The sequence below is a fragment of the Rhinatrema bivittatum genome, chromosome 1 (assembly GCF_901001135.1).
Source record: "Rhinatrema bivittatum chromosome 1, aRhiBiv1.1, whole genome shotgun sequence".
Classification (NCBI taxonomy): domain Eukaryota; kingdom Metazoa; phylum Chordata; class Amphibia; order Gymnophiona; family Rhinatrematidae; genus Rhinatrema; species Rhinatrema bivittatum.
The window spans coordinates 514,268,643-514,285,355 of NC_042615.1; positions in this window are offsets into that span (position 1 = coordinate 514,268,643).

Here is a 16,713-nt window from a genome sequence, read left to right on the forward strand (position 1 = left end):
AGATATTTGTGCATCCATCTCCCAGTTTTGATGCATGTATCGCTTTGAAAATTTACTTTTAAGCATGTAAATGCTTTATAAAAATATCCCGTTTATTGTATAGTACTGGGTGGGGTGGGAGTGGGGGATTCTGGGTGAAATGGCAAAAGTTCAGGCTGAAGTACTAGGATGATCCCAATGACTTGGAGAAGGACTGGGTGAACTGGTGGATTAACTGTTAAAATTGATAATTTCCTTGATGCATGCATGTTTTAAAATATACCAACTTATGTGTGTAAATCCTGATATAAGTAAGTCCTATTTTATTTTCACAAGTAAAATATATACATTTATATATTTATAAAATAGCTAGGAAAAGTACATGCTTTTAAAGCATTGATATATGCACCTATATTTTGTGTGGTAGAGATACAGATATTTTATGAATATTATACACACGTTATAAAATACTAGCAAATATATGCACATATATGCTGCTGTGAACATTTGTTTGAACGTTATCCTTCATGTGTGAATCTTGTTATGGACGCATTATGTTATGGCCTCGAAGGCCTTGCATTCTTCTTATTGGAATGGCCTCAAAGGCCTTGCATTCCGTTACGGGCCAACCCGAGGGTTGATGGCGTATTCCAGCATGGCTGGCGGGCTACCCTCCACTAGGCCTGCAAGCTCCCATGACCAACAACAAGGAGTTGTTGGAATGTGAATGGTCCTCCGACCATTCCGAGCCCTTTTGGACCTGTTGCGTGGGACAGCATGGAGCATCAGGCCTGGCCTGAGGTTGGGGGCAGTCAGAGGCCTTGACACAAAGACAGGACAATGATGGTTGCAATGGCAACAGATGAGACACTTGGGCTAAAGCATGGCATCACAGGAGATGAAGACACTTGGGCTGATGCAACGGCATCACAGGCGAAGGCACTGGGGTTTGATGGAACAGCATCACAGGAGACGAAACACTGGGGCTGATGGACAATTGCACAGTCTCTCAGGGCGCCCTAGTCAGCCCACCTGTGGGACTGAGTCGTGGACCACCCTGTCTCACAGAGCGCCCTACACAGCCTGAAGGCTGGTCACGGACCACGAGGAGAGCGGGACATGCGCAGGGAAGATCCAGGCAAGGAGGAACTCCGATGTTGGGACCTATGACATCCGACGCTCCGACGGCTGGCGGGAACAGAAGCTCCAGAGCACAGGGACGGATCCCTCCTGTTGGCCACTCCAAGGCACAGCAGATCAGAAGGCTAGGAGCAAAGACAAAGACATAGGGAAGAACATCCAGGAAGGCAGGAACCAGGGCAGGTACTGCAGCAGGCAAGCAGGAACCAGGCAGATACTGTAGCAAGCAAGCAGGAACCAAGCAGGCACTGCAGCAAGCAAGCCGGAGTAGCAGGACGTGGACGAACATGACGAGACATCTAGGCTTGGAGGACATGACGAGACATATGGACAGGGACCTCAGACAAGACATCGAGACAAGAGACATGGAATGAAGGCTGGACGGGACATTTGGACAGGAGCCTCAGGCAACGAAGACAAGACTTGACATGGTGAGACAACAGGAACTCCATGGAGAAGACAAGAAGACCTGACGGAGCTCTGGCAGGCAGGAGCCTCCAGAAGGATGTCACTCTGATGCAAGGCAAAGACAGACTGATGGAGCAGCCCTTTTATAGGGCTGAAGCAGGAAGTCCACTCCCTTGGTGGGGCCAACACACTTCCCTGTGCCTGGCCCTTTAAGTCAAGCAGAGGGGTGCGTGCCGGCGCCTAAGGAACAAGCAGGAAGCTGTGCAGGACCGCGGACAGCGGCCTGCACCGACGTACAGCACAGAGGGAGGCAGGAAACGTGCAGGCAGGCTCCGGGGCAGCCTCCAGGCTGTCCCACAAGGACCCCCTTGATGGTGTCATGGCTCCCTGCCGCGAGGCTGGCCCAGGGTGGCTCCGGGCCGCAAAGAGGAGCAGGAAGGAAATCAAGTCCGCTGCTCCGGCCGCACGGGAAGGCCCGATGATGGCATCCGACCGCGTCGGGTGCGGAGCAGAATGGGTGAGTAAGTCTGCTCGCGGGAATGCCCGCGGGCAGCGGGTCATAACAAATCTAACAATAAAAATAATTCCCAAACTGCTCACTAATCCCTCTTGATTCTGTTAATTCTTATTTACAGTATAGCCTAACTGTGCTGTTTCACAAGTCTGTGTAGATTCGTTGAGATTAATGGATGACCCTGGGATTAGCAGTCATCAGTTCTATAGATTGTATGCAAGTAAAAGCAAGACTGACTCAGCCTGTCCCCTCTGAGCTTGAGCCATTTGGTAACACTAGTCTACAGCATGGTTACTAGGTAATTCTGGGTAAATTCAACTAGTCTTGGTTTTGCCTCCACTCATCTAATAACTTTTGGTTATTATTTATCTGAGAAAGTCAACCTGTTGCTGATGTCCTGGATACTCTCATGTTCTCATGTATTCCATCCCATGGTATTTCCTGTTGAATGAAGTGGAGAATCACTGGAGGAGAGACAGGGCTCAGTCAGAAACAATCTAAGAGAAATGGATCCAAGATGGCTGAACCTGCTGGCTGTGTGTGAGGCTGCTCTGTATGGGCCGTTTTACCTTCTTGTTTCATTATGCCTCATTCAGCAAGAAAGAGGCGGGCCAGAGAGAGAGAGAAGCCTCTCCGATATCTTCTGTTTCCATTTCTGGCCTGATGGACACCCATGTGCAGCGGAGAACAGGAGAACCAGGAGCAGTCTCGCTGGGAGGTGTCCGGGAGGAAGTATTACCCAATACCTTCCTTGAGCTACGTACAACGGATAGCCCTAGCAAATCCTGTGGAAGGGAGGCCCAATGCCGAGTCCCGCATGTCCACAGTATTCAATCATGGTCGGACCTTGAGCGGGCAACATGAGGCAAGAACACCAGAGGTGGTTTCTGAACCTTCCCTGTTAACATCGGAGGCCGGGGAACAGCCCAGAAGCACTGCTTTTCAGCCAGCAGCTGGAGGAGGTCTGGTATTGCCTGAATTCATAAAAACGGATCTGGTAAGACCAACAGTGATTTCCTTAGGTTCAATTTGGGAAGCAATTCAGACTCTTAATTCAAATATCTTTAATCAAATGGAGAATATAGATATCCATGTAAAAAATGTGAAAAGGGAGATTTTGTTCCATAAGAATACTATTGAATCATTTCAGCAGGATATAAATAATAAATCACTATTCCGAACTTTGTTTATTAAAGAAAATCAGCTGTTGCCAGCAAGGTTAGAAAACTTTGAAAATGCAATCAAAGGGAAAAATGTACGGGTCATAAATTTCCCCAGGGATCAGGTAATCCCTGCAAAGGATATGTAGAAGAAATATATGCTTGAAATCCTAAAGGTTCCAGTACAGACATTACCTTTAACATCAAGAGTGTTCTATATTCCTCCTTTTAAGAGAGAGGATTCTAAAGATCAGAAAGGAATTCAAATTTTTACTCCCTGTGCCTCCACCACTATACCTTACAGAAATACTTGAAACTACTCAAAAGGACTTGATTACTCCTGCTACCTAGGTTGTGTCATTCCTTCTCGAAGCGGATAAGGAATAGACATTAAGGATGTACTTTTGTCATTGTTTAGAAACTTTTATGGACTATAAAATTAGTGTCTTTCCACACTCATCAAGGATTACCCAGAAAAGAAGGACACAATTTTTATTAAGGAGACCTAGGGTTTCTGAGATAGGGCCCCTATTCATATTAAAATTTCCATGTAAATGTATAGTAAAATATCAAGGTTTTCCCTACATTTTTTTTTCAGCCCAGCCAGCTTTCTTTTTTTCTATCAGATAAGAATGTTCCTGTAACCAGCTCTTCTCCAATTGTAACTGAGTGAGTGGTAACTGTGCACTTAGGTCTGTAATAAGTAAAGCATTAGTTCTTTGCACAGCAGATTCTTTTCTTGACTTTTTAAAAAAATATACGTGAGGTTGTGGTATCGGACCCCATGCTGAGGACTTTGATTTAACAGAGATATTGTTCAGTTTCCTATTTCTTGAGTTATATTGCTTGACGTGATATATAAATCTCTGATTTTATTCAAGATGTGTATTTCTTGAAAATATTTTTCAATTCATAAATAATAATAATAAAAAAAAAGAAACAACCAAAGACTAGTTTTGTCAACAATTGTATGTCATAAAACAGGCTGATTTTACCTCATGGACTTGTAGTTCTGTCAGTTCAGACCCTGATTTTTCTCTAATCATCTTCCTCCCTCACACTCACCACTGTTCTCTGTGTCTGTCCCAAGCTATTACTTCTGTTGGTGGGTGATTCCTGGCATCCACCACCCTCTTCATAATGAAGTGTTTTCTCATATATTTTCTCAGTCTCCCTCCCAGCAACTTGGATTCTTGTCTTTGAATTGCTTCTTCTATGGAGAATGCTACCATCTTGTACTTACAGACACCATGCAGATAGATGAGATCACTTACGACAGTCTGCCTGCCACTCAGCCCAAGCTCTTATAGTACAACCCCTGCACCTGTAAGAACAAACTGGCACCATAGACTGGCCTAAAGCTATACATCCCTTTTATCCTCTGCAAGAATATGATGAGAAAGGAGCTGTGATTGTCCCCTAGGAATCACTGATCAGAGGAGGCAATATTATAAAAAAAAAGATGCCTACTGAGACACTACATGTAGGAAAACTCAGGGGACAACAAATGCTAGTTTGTTATCTGCAAGGATTCCAGAGCTCCAAAGAGATACTGTGTCATAGCCAGATTTATTTAGTTGTATTACACACTTTTCCAGTACTGCTCAATGTGGTTAACAACAGACTAAAAATTACCAAATACAATTATTATAAAAATATAAAAGGAATAAAGAAATAAAAAACAAAAATTCAATAAGAAAAATAAAACAATCAAAATGATAATATTACAATATATTAATTAATCTGAAATCAATATTCAGTGGTCCAATGAGCAGGAAAGTTACATGGACCTTCAGGAGAGCTAGATACATTTTCTGCTGAATACACTGGGATAACTTTACCCAGATAAAATGATTTGGCTATAATTAAGACAGCATGTGACAGAGTGCTCTATAGAAACCCTCAGAACATTTTAAGAGACTGGTCCCAGCAGTCTGGGCTCAGACCAACTTAACACAGAGCGTTCTGGGTACAGAGTGTCTCCCCTGTGTTGCGCTCGGGGGGTGAACTCTTGTCCTGGGGCAGTGGAGAACTGCTCCCTGGTAGGGACCAGGAAGCACCTGCCCTCAGGGGGCAGAACACTGGAGGAGACAGAGGCTAGGATGAGCTTCACCACTGGAAGCCCACAGTCCCCCTGGGTGGAGTCCGTAGGAACCCGGGCCATTTGGAGAGGTGGTAGACAGGCGTGCCCACGAACAGGAAGGGAGCGCAGTCGAACTTGAGACTGAGGTTCAGATGTAGCAAGGAAGACCAGAATAGCGTAGGCGAGGACAAGGCAAGGGAGAGAGCCAGAATCAGGAGATGTAGTCAATCAGGCAGGGGTCAGAATCCGAGGGTCAGTTCAAGGAGTAGTCAGGCAAGGCAGAGGTCAGGTTCCAGAGGTTAGATGAGGTCACAAGGCAGGCAGAGGTCAGGATGCAGGCAGCAGACAGGAAGGTCGAGGAACAGGCCGAGGTCAGTACCAAGAGATAGTCCAGGGGTACTACCTGGGGTGACGAATGGACAGACGCAGGAACAGAAGGATGCTGGAACAGGGCTGGAATGGTAGGATCCTGGAACAAGGCTGGATTGAGACTGGAATGAGACTGCAACAAGACTGCAACAAGCTTAGGACGCAGTGAAATTCTAGCACTACAATGCCGACTCGATTGCTAAGGCAAGGAAGTGCAGGCAGGGATTTCCTTAAGTAGTTCCTTCAATTAGGGTGCGCTGTTGAGCTAGGACCCGCCCCTGGCCCTACAAGAGGTGGGCGGTCCGCGCGCGCGCATAGGGGCGTGAGGCCTGATGCGCAGTGGAAGGCCCGGCGACCGCGGAACACCAGTGCCTGGAGGTGCTCACGGCTGCCACTGGGGAGGCTGACCCGGGACCTGCAGAAGCGCCAGAGAGGTGAGCAGGCCCGTGTGCGGGCCTGACGTGGACAGGGCGTGCAACACCCTGAGCAGTAATAAAGCATAAGCTCAGAGGGGAGGAAGGGAGGTCCTGGGGAGAAGGAGAAGGCAGCTCCTTATAACTGACCTGCTAAAATTCTTTTGCTGACATACTACAAGGTATGCAGTTTTGAATTCTGTTTGATGTCTGATTAATAAAGTTGTGCAAGAGGAAAACTAGAGTCCAGGCTATATATCTGTCCTCCAGCCAGCCATAGACCACTTGTTGCTCTGTGACACCTGGTGTCAGGACCAGGGATTTTCTGCACCAAACGACTGCACAGGCAGAAGTCCAAGCCTCTTCAAAGTATCTAGAAAGAGAGAAGTTTTAAGAAAGTATCTGCACTGACAGGAACTCTGCTTTACTGAAGGAAGAGAGACATTGTTTTGAGAAAGTGTTTGCTCTAAGCACTGCTATAAAGTATACGGGAGAAAAAAAAACAACAACCCTACAGAGGTTTTCTTTACCTGGTGTCTCACAAACACCTAGCATTGGCAAAACAGGCCAAGGGGCCTAACCCCACCTATATAATTAGTGGTCAAGCAGTGATTAAGGACCGGACAGGCCAGCAGTTTTTTTTTTTTTGTTTGTTTGTTTTGTTTTGTTTTCCTATCCCTGGAGAGATACATGCAGGGGTTTATTTCTTGGACTAGAAAGAAGAAAAAGGAGTCAGAGGACTTTAGAGATATGCACAATAATGTAATACGATCTCATGTAAGCTCTCCGGGCCCAAGAGGCAATGCTGAGAAAGAGCCTGAAACCACTCCTAGATACCATAAATGCCAAGAGGGAGGAATGGCTAGCCATAGAGACTTGGAGAGGGGAATGGCCACAGATGGTAGCTGAAATATGTGTATTGTCCACAGAAATGGATCAAGAGCTAAATGATAGGGGTGTGCATTCGTTTTGAACTTATATGTAAAAACGCTACTTATTTTTTTTTTTAACTTAAAAATTGATGAGGCGAAAACGATCGGATTTCCAACTTATTCAACATAGCTATGTTGAATACGTTGGAAATCGCGATCGTTGATCCTAAATAAAAATTTAAACCCCTCACCCTCCTTAATCCCCCCCAAGACTTACCAAAATTCCCTGGTGGTCCAGCGGGGAGTCAGGAAGCCATTCCTCTATTCCTTTGCGAGGAGCACGTGACGTCCGCGTCACGTCGGAGTGACGCGGCCGTCACGTGGGCCACCGCGGTTCCGCTCCCGGACCCCTCGTTGGACACAAACGGAACTTTTGGCCAGCTTGGGGGGCTACCTCGACCAGAGCCTTGCTTGTCCTGCCAGCTCTACCCATTTCAATGGGGACCAGAAGCTAAGCAGGGGCTTCATAAATCAATGCTACATGCAGTTTGCTTTACAACCATCAGTCTTCCAGGATGACCTCGTGAAGGTGACCTTCACGAAGGGGAAACCAAAGGACCCTTACACTAGGATAAATCTTTGCACATCCACTCCTGCATACAAATTCAGTACCATGAATACTTTTGAAAGTCAGTCTCTTAGTTATGCTATCCCCACAATTTTGGATGGAGTATAAATAAAACTGAACTATTAAGAAGCACAAATGAATCATCATCATCAGGATCAATGGAACATGACTCACAAGAGCATTACAGGAGGCATGGACAGAAATGAAAGGTTAATAAATAAAAACAAATATATATAAGGCAGTACCTTTTTATTGGCTAACAAAATGTTTCTTGACTAGCTTTTTAGAGCTAATGCTCTCTTCTACAATTCAGAATTCAAATGAATAAAAGATAATTTTACCAGGAAATATAGAGAAATGTGGCTGCTGTAAGTGAATCATAAAAGGCATTCCAATGATTGGGTGAAAGGAAAGGAGTAGGGGGGAAGGGGTGATGGGTATTTGATAGGTGATCGGAAGGTGACAAGCAGTATAATTTTATGGCACATAATGTGATAGGAAATCTAGGTCTCTGAGTCCTTTTTTGTTAGTTTCAATGTACCTGATCATTATGACTTCTTGCATTCCTGGATTGTTTTATATTTTCCTTTGTTTATTATTTAAAGCAAGCGGACTAACATAGCAGCTAGACAATTTCATCTAGGATGCACAAGGAAGGGCATATCTAGTAGAAAAAAAGAAAATGTTTATGCTGTCATACAGGTCATTGGTGCAACCTTCAGCAGGAACACTCTGTACAGTTCTGGAGGCAGTAGACATGAATAACATAGACAGAGTGGAGATGCTCTGGAGAAGGGCTACCAAAATGGTGTAGGATCTGTACCTAAAACCCTATGAGAAGCGACAAAAGGAATCCATATGTATTAGGGTGGCCCTTAGTTGTATATGATTTTGTGAACTGAAATATTTTTCTTCTCCCAACCCCCAAAATTGTTCCAATCCATGTAAAAGTACTCTCTGTAAAATTTCAGCTCAAATAGATAATATTAAAATGGCCCCCAAAGGCCCTGACATTTCAGACTTTAACAAAATTGATATTTTTTATATTAAACTGTTTTTATCTTCTTTATCATACTTTTTTCGAGAATTTAATTTGCAATAAAAAGATCAATTTAAACTGACCAAAAAAAGAGAGCGATTCAATCAGAAGAACATGCATTTTATTTATTTATTTATTTAGTAGTTTTTATATACCGATATCCGTTTGCACATCGTATCGGTTCACAAAGAACTAAGAGAGCGACACCAGGAAACAAGGTGAAGCTTTTACACTGAACATGGAACAGCAAACGTTTACAAGGAACATGGCATAATAACTGGTTACAAAGGCTTATAAAGGGAGCCAGGTATAAGATTGATTATATAAAGGAGGCGATGTTACAATAGACATTATTGTAACATTATAAATATATATATATAAAGGAGGCAATGAACAATATATATATACCGTATTTTTCGCTCCATAAGACGCACCTGACCATAAGACGCACCTAGGATTCAGATGGGGAAAATTAAAAAAAAAAAAAATTGTGCTAAACCGGCTCTGCGTCTGGGCGTCTTATGGAGCAAATTAGGGGAGTGCATAGCTTTTTTTTTTCTCCCCATTTTGTTTTCGGGTCTGAGGAGGGCCATTTCGGTCCACTCCCCAGATCAGAAAACTTTTCTTTCTCTGGGAACCCCTCCCCCCAAAAACCCCCCCCATCCCAACCCTTTAAATTAACAACCCCCACCCTCCTGACCCCCCAAGACCTGCCGACTTAATTTCCTACAACCCCCCACCCTCCTGACCCCCCCAAGACCTGCCGACTTAATTTCCTACAACCCCCCACCCTCCTGACCCCCCCAAGACCTGCCAAACGTCCCTGGTGGTCCAGCGGGGGTCCAGGAGCGGTGTCCTGGGCTTGGGCCGTCGGCTGCCAGTAATCAAAATGGCGCCGACAGCCCTTTGCCCTCACTATGTCACTGAGACTGACCAATAGCAGCTGTCAGTCCCAGTGACATAGTGAGGGCAAAGGGCCATTTGCCCTTTGCCCTCACTATGTCACTGGGCAATCATTTGCCCAGTGACATAGTGAGGGCAAAGGGCCATTTTGTTTACTGGCAGCCGACAGCTCACGCCCAGGAGACCCCCGCTGGACCACCAGGGACGTTTGGCAGGTCTGGGGGGGTCAGGAGGGTGGGGGTTTGTAGGAAATTAAGTCGGCAGGTCTTGGGGGGGTCAGGAGGGTGGGGGGTTGTAGGAAATTAAGTCGGCAGGTCTTGGGGGGGGGTCAGGAGGGTGGGGGGTTGTAGGAAATTAAGTCGGCAGGTCTTGGGGGAGTCGGGGGGGGGGGGTTGTTAGATTTTTTTTTTTTTTTTTTTATATTCGCTCCATAAGACGCACATACATTTTCCCCCCACTTTTGGGGGAAAAAAAGTGCGTCTTATGGAGCGAAAAATACGGTATATATATTATAATATTATATACATATACAACAATATTAACAATATATACAATATATATATACAGATAGGAGGCAATTATATATATATATATATATATATATATATATATATATATATATATATATATAAAGGAGGCAATGTTTACAATAGACATTAGGGAGTAATGGTATCAAGAAGGTGTTGATAAACTGAATAAATAATAGAGACAAGATCAGAAGGTGAGGGTTGAGATGAAGAACAGGAAGAGCATAACACTATCTTTGTAATTACAATTCCGAGTGTATATAGTTATCAATGGTAGGAATTTTCAGAAAATGCTTGCAAAAACAGCCAAGTTTTCAGTTTTTTTTTTAAATTTGGGGGTGGAGGTTTCAGTTCGTAATTCCAAGGGCAGGGAGTTCCAATGAGTGGGGCCTGCAAATAAGAAGGCTCTTTTTGTTGTGGAGGTGAGTCTAGTAGATTTGATTGAAGGGGGGCAGAGCGTTCCTTGAAGGGTGGAACAAATTGGTCTTATGGAGGTGTAAGGTGTGAGAGGGGGATTGATCCAGTGGAGGTTTTCATTCAGAATACTTTTGTGAATGACGGACAAAGTTTTGTATAGGATTCTTGATTTTATTGGTAGCCAGAGTAAATCTATAAGTATGGGTGTAATATGATCTCTTTTTTTTACATTGGTGAGGATGCGGGCTGAGGCATTTTGAAGAAGTTGTAAAGGTTTGATGTGGGAGGAAGGGAGGCCGAGGAAGAGGGAGTTACAGTAATCAAGTTTGGAGAAAATGATGGCTTGTAGGACAGTGCGGAAATCTGAGACGTAGAGTAGAGGCCTGAGTTTTTTAATTGTTTGCAGCTTGAAGTAACAATCACTTAGGATGGATTTAATGAAAGGTTTAAGATTGAGTTGGTTGTCAATCATGACACCCAGGCTGCGAGTGTGAGTGGGAAAGGTGGAGGAGAGATGGGATGGGGGGATGGGTGATGAAGGTTGACTATTGGAAATGATAAGAAGTTCTGCTTTTTGGGGGTTGAGAGCTAAGTGCATGTTGGTGAGTAGGTGATTAATGGAGTTGAGGCATGAATCCCCAGAAATTGCCTTTAGATGATCACGTTTGCCTGGAATAATCAAACCTTTTTCCCATACACACAGAATGGCAGAAATGCTTTACTGAATCAGGCCCTGTAAAGAAACAACATGGACCTCTGATGGTAACAAATAAATAAATCTTGCTTGCATTTGTACTTATGACTTTTCTTTTTTCTTTCTCTGTTTCCATAGCTCTTGAGCAAGAACATGCCGGTCCCAGCCAGGAACACCCAGGGACATGCTGGGATGCTCCTGGGACCAGCTGCCCAATACCTTTCCTGCACAGGCCCTTAGTCATGGATGCAGAGACACAGTGTGAGCAGGAGGAGGAGCAGCAGGAGGCAGAGCAATCACAGGCCCTGTATCTTATGCAGTCTCAAGGCTCCAGAACTCCGTTTAATGTTGACCTTGATCTTGACACTTTAAAGGATTGGCAACATTCTGAGGAACAGCTGCCAGGAACCAGTACCCCATGCCACTCAGAGACAAGTCCAGCTATGCCCACACTGGAGCCTCTGACATTCTCTTACCCACTGTCAACAACAATGCCATCATTGTGCCAATCATCAGCAGTACCCACACCACCACCATCAGGGCCCCCACCACCAGCCCCCACACTGCCACTATCAGGCCCCCCGCCAAAAGCACCAGCACCTGCAGCAGACATTTCATCAGCAGAGGTCCTCGGTTGCAGGGAGAAATAAGGGTCCTACGAAGAACTGTACAGTGGCAAAACAGGATCCTGCAGCAAAGCATGGCAGTCAGCACCCAAAATTCAAACACAATTGCTGCTACCATTAGCAACCTTACTAATGTGATGACACAAATCCTACAGTCTATGTCAGACCTGTATTCTGAATCGTCTGCATCATCCCTTGGCTTGACACTCTAGAGCAGTCCCGCTGAATCGCAACGGTACAGGGTTCAGCCCCCCAAAACAATGTCCCTCCAAGTGGGAAGTCACGGCGTGGCAAGGGGTCTCGAAAACAAGAAAGGCATGGCAAGTAAGGGCCAATAAGGCAATGTAATGAAAAACACTGCCCACTCCCTTCCATTGAGAAAATTGTCCATTTAATCCAACTCTCTGTTTCCTGTCTTTTAGCCAGTTTGCAGTCCACGAAAGGACTTCATGCTCCAAAAAGGAACCTTTGCTCAATGAATAAAGGCCTCCTCAAAATCCCTCACGCAAAAATCACACATCTGTTATCAACCCGTGAGAGAGCTATATCCATTGCCAGCCCTTCACTATGGAACTCTTTACCTTTCAATCTAAGAATTCAACCAAACACCAAAACCTTTAAAAAAGAGTTAAAAACCTGCCTTTTCACCAGAGCCTACTCAGATGTACTCAACTATCAACTCCAACAGACTCCCACCTAATACAACATCAAGAAAACAGAGATACCATCTTGTCCACCCATGAACTCTCAACTCAACCACGAAACTCAAGAAGCCTCGCTTAAGAACTCTTCCAATATATAATAACTATCTCCTTTCCTGTTGATTCTACCATTGTTACCTAACTTTTTCAACTATTATACTCTCTGTAGAAACCATGATGTTATTTTTCCCACCTATTTTGATTACTGTAAACCGTTATGATGGTGAAACCGAATGACGGTATACAAAACATGTTAAATAAATAAAAAATAAATAAATATGGGCAATAGATTGCAGGAGTTCCCTTCCTATGAATTCACAGCATAGAGGAAGTGATAAAAGAAGTGGCTTGTCAACTATGGCTGATATAAAATAGTGAGAGATGGCAACAGACACCACAGACACAAAGATGGGACCCAGTAATAGGATGTTCCCAATGCCTGTGTGAGGAGTGAAGGCTGCCAGGAGCTCCCCTGCTCTCCCCCCTTTCCCCCCCCAAACACATAGAAAGCCATGCACTGGCAATTCTATGTACATGGTGTGTTTAGCTGCATGATACAAAAGAACTTTAAGAAGTGCCATATTGGGTCAGACCAAGGGTCCATCAAGCCCAGTATCCTGTTTCCGACAGTAGCCAATCCAAGTCACAAGTACCTGGCAAGAACCCAAACATTAGATAGATCACAAGCTACAATTGCTTATTAATTACCATAGTAGCAGTTTATGGATTTAGTCTCTAGGATCCAAACCTTTTTTAAACCCAATTACACTGACTGTTGAAACCACATCCTCTGGCAATGAATTCCAGAGCATAACTATGTGCTGAGTGAAAAAGAATTTTCTTTGATTTGTTTTAAATGAGCTACTTGCTAACTTCATGGAGTGCCCCCTGGTCCTTCTATTATCCAAGAGAGTAAATAATCAATTTACATTAACTTGTTCAAGTCCTTTCATGATTTTGTAGACTTCTATCATATACCCCCTCAATTGTCTCTTCTCCAAACTGAACAGCCCTCACAGGGCAACTGTTCCATACCCCTTATCATTTTTGTCGACCTCCTCTGCACTTTCTCCAGTGCAGCTATATCCTTTTTGAGATGCAGTGACCAGAATAATACACAGTATTCAAGATTTGGTCTTATCATGGAGCGATACAGAGGCATTATTTATTTATTTGTGGCTTTTCTATACCGATGTTCAAAGAACATCACCGGTTTACATGTAACAGAGAGAAAAATAAATTACATAAGTAAGTAACTGAGGAGCAGAAAAGGGTGGATAACAAAAGGCATAATAACAGGTGTAATAACTTTATGAACAATGTATTTAAAGAGTTAATAATAGTAACATTGAGAACAAGAGTTTAAAGAGTCAAAATTATAATTTTGAGAGCATGAGTTTTACAGAGGCAAAAATTTGATTTTAAGAACTGTTCCAAAAATGGAGCTGGTGGAAGAGAAGGGGTAGGAAAGGGCAGGAGAGGGGGTTATGTGAAGGCTTGTTTGAAAAGCCAGGTTTTAAGTTTTTTCTTGAATTTGTGGGGGGGCAGGGATCCAGGCGCAGGTCAGGTGGCATATCATTTCAAGTTGAGAGTCCTGCAATAGATAGTGCTCTTTCTCTGGTGGTTGTAAGGCGGGAGGATTTAGTGAGGGGTATGTGCAAAGATCCGTTGTATGCAAATCTGGTGGGTCTATTGGAGGTGTGGAATTGTAGGGAGTCATTGAGCCAGAGTATGTTATGATTGTGTAGTTTCTTGTGTATAATGGTGAGATTTTTGTAGCGGATTCTGAAGGGAATTGGGATCCAGTAGAGGTCTTTAAGCACAGGGGTGATGTGGTCCTTTCTGCGAGTGCTAGTGGGAACTCTAGCAGCGGCATTTTGTAGCAATTGGAGGGGTTTGATGGTGGAAGAGGGGAGGCCTTGCAGGAGGGAATTGCAGTAATCTAATTTAGAGAATAATATGGCCTGGAGGACAGTGCAGAAGTCGTGAAAGTGAAGGAGGGGTTTAAGTTTTTTGAGGACATGTAATTTGTGGTAACATTCTTTCATAGTAGAGCTTATGAACTTTTTGAGGTTTAGTGAGTCCAGTATAACACCAAGGTCTCGTACATGTATTATGAACTAGCTCCTCAGAAGGAGGAGTTAGTAATTTGAAATGATCTGATGCTGGATGGGCGGAGCAATCAGAGAGAGGTAGTAATGTTATGAGTTTGACTGCAGCGATAGCAATCTGTTGTAGAGCAACTCCTCAGAGGGGCGGAGTTAGCAGTGAGATGAATCTGCTCCCCGCAAAGGAAGGAGTAGCAATCTGTTGTCGTATACTTCTGAAGGGGAGGGAGTAGAAATCTGATATGCTTCTGTTCCCTGAGAAGAGAGGAGTTAGTAGTCAGTTATCAGTGGAGTGCTGGGAGAGGGCACTCAGCTGTAAAGTAATGTAGAAAGGTGGATCCTTGGACCGATGGCAGGTGACAGCGCCCCCAGGAGGATATCCTGAGAGGGACCATCGGCTAGGCTGGAGTATGGAGACAGACACAGATAGTTCTTTTATTAGACAGGGTAGTAGGACCACCAGAGGTGACAGTAGTGAGCTGCGGTGCCTGGCAGGACTGAAGTCTCTCAGGTAATGGAACAGCGATCCCAGGGTTGCTGAGCTGTAGAGAAACTATAAAGCGTGAGTAGACAGGGTATGAAGCATTCATGGCCAGCAGTAGATGAGAACACTCACATAAGTTCTTTAGAGGAGCTCAGTAGCTGGAAAAGGTCAGACCCTCGAGGAGCGAGTACCTGGTTCCAGGGAAGGCTCTGAGAGAACGTTGGTAATTCACAATGTCTATATCTGCGATAGCTTCTAGGCAGTATAGAATCTTCAGAGTATCCAGGAACATGGGCCCTCGAGAAGCGAGTACCGGTTCCTGTCAGCAATCTGAAAAAGAGAAAGAGAGCGAGGCCCCCGAGGAGCGGATACCCTTGGTAAGTTCGAGGAGGCAGAGTAGCATAGAGAGACGAGCGAAGGCAAGTCAATCTTCTCTCCTTGCTAACTCGATTAGTTAGTGAATGTTGAGAGCTTTTATCCTGAAAGCGGATGACGTCATCTCGGGGGACACCCCCGAGGTTCGCGCCCTTGCTGGTACATCAATGGGAGCGCGCCCTACATCATCAGGACATGGCGGATCCGTAGCGTTGAGTCACTCCGGGGACGCCGGAGGAAGATGGCAAGAAGACACTGCGGCAGCTAGCTGCCCATCAGGCTCGGAGGGATTCGCCATAGCGGTAAGGAGGGTGGAGTAAGGGTATCGGGCAGCGACGGACGCAACAACATGTTAGGCGAAAGGTCATGAGGAGGGAAAGGAGTTGTCAGAGGTGATCCATGTGTTGGAATCGCATGATATAATAAGGAGTTCCGTTTTGGAGGCGTTGAGGGAAAGGTTCAGATTGGAGAAGAAGTGGGTGATTGAAGATAGGCATGATTCCAAAGTCTTGAGGGATTTAGAGATGGATTCGGTAATGGAGATAAGGATTTGGACGTCATCCATGTAAATGAAATGGGAGAGTCCAAGGTCAGAAAGGAGTTTGCATAGGGGAAACGTATATATTGAAAAGAGTGGAGGAGAGGGAGCACTTTGGGGTATACCTTGAGTTAGGTTTATGGGTTCAGATTCGCTTTGACTGAGTAGAATCTATTGTTGAGGTAGGATTCAAGCCAGAGTAGGGCAGTGCCGGCAATGCCAATTTCAGTTAGGCGGTTTAGGAGAATCTTGTGGCTAATGGTGTCGAAGGCTAAGGAGATGTCGAGCATTGCTAGAATATATGAATGCCCGGAATCCATACCTTTAAGGAGGGTGTCGGTGAGGGCAATTAGGAGGGTTTCGGTGCTGTGAAATTTGCAGAAGTCAAATTGTGAGGCGTACAGAATGTTGTTTTTTTCAAGGTGGTCAGATAATTGAATGTTTATTATTTTTTCCATTAGTTTGGCTAAGAAGGGGAGGATTGATATTGGACGATAGTTGGAAGGGTCAGAGAGGTTGAGATTGGGTTTCTTGAGGATGGATTTGATGATAGCTTGTTTTAAGAAGGTGGGAACATTGCCAGTGGTGACAAAGTAAGGGCAAAGGCTATCGGCGCCATTTTGAATACTGTCAGCCGACGACCCGAGTGCAGGAGATCGCTCCAGGACTCCTGCTGGACCACCAGGGACTTTTGGCAAGTCTTGTGGGGGACTCCTGACCCTACCATGTGATAGG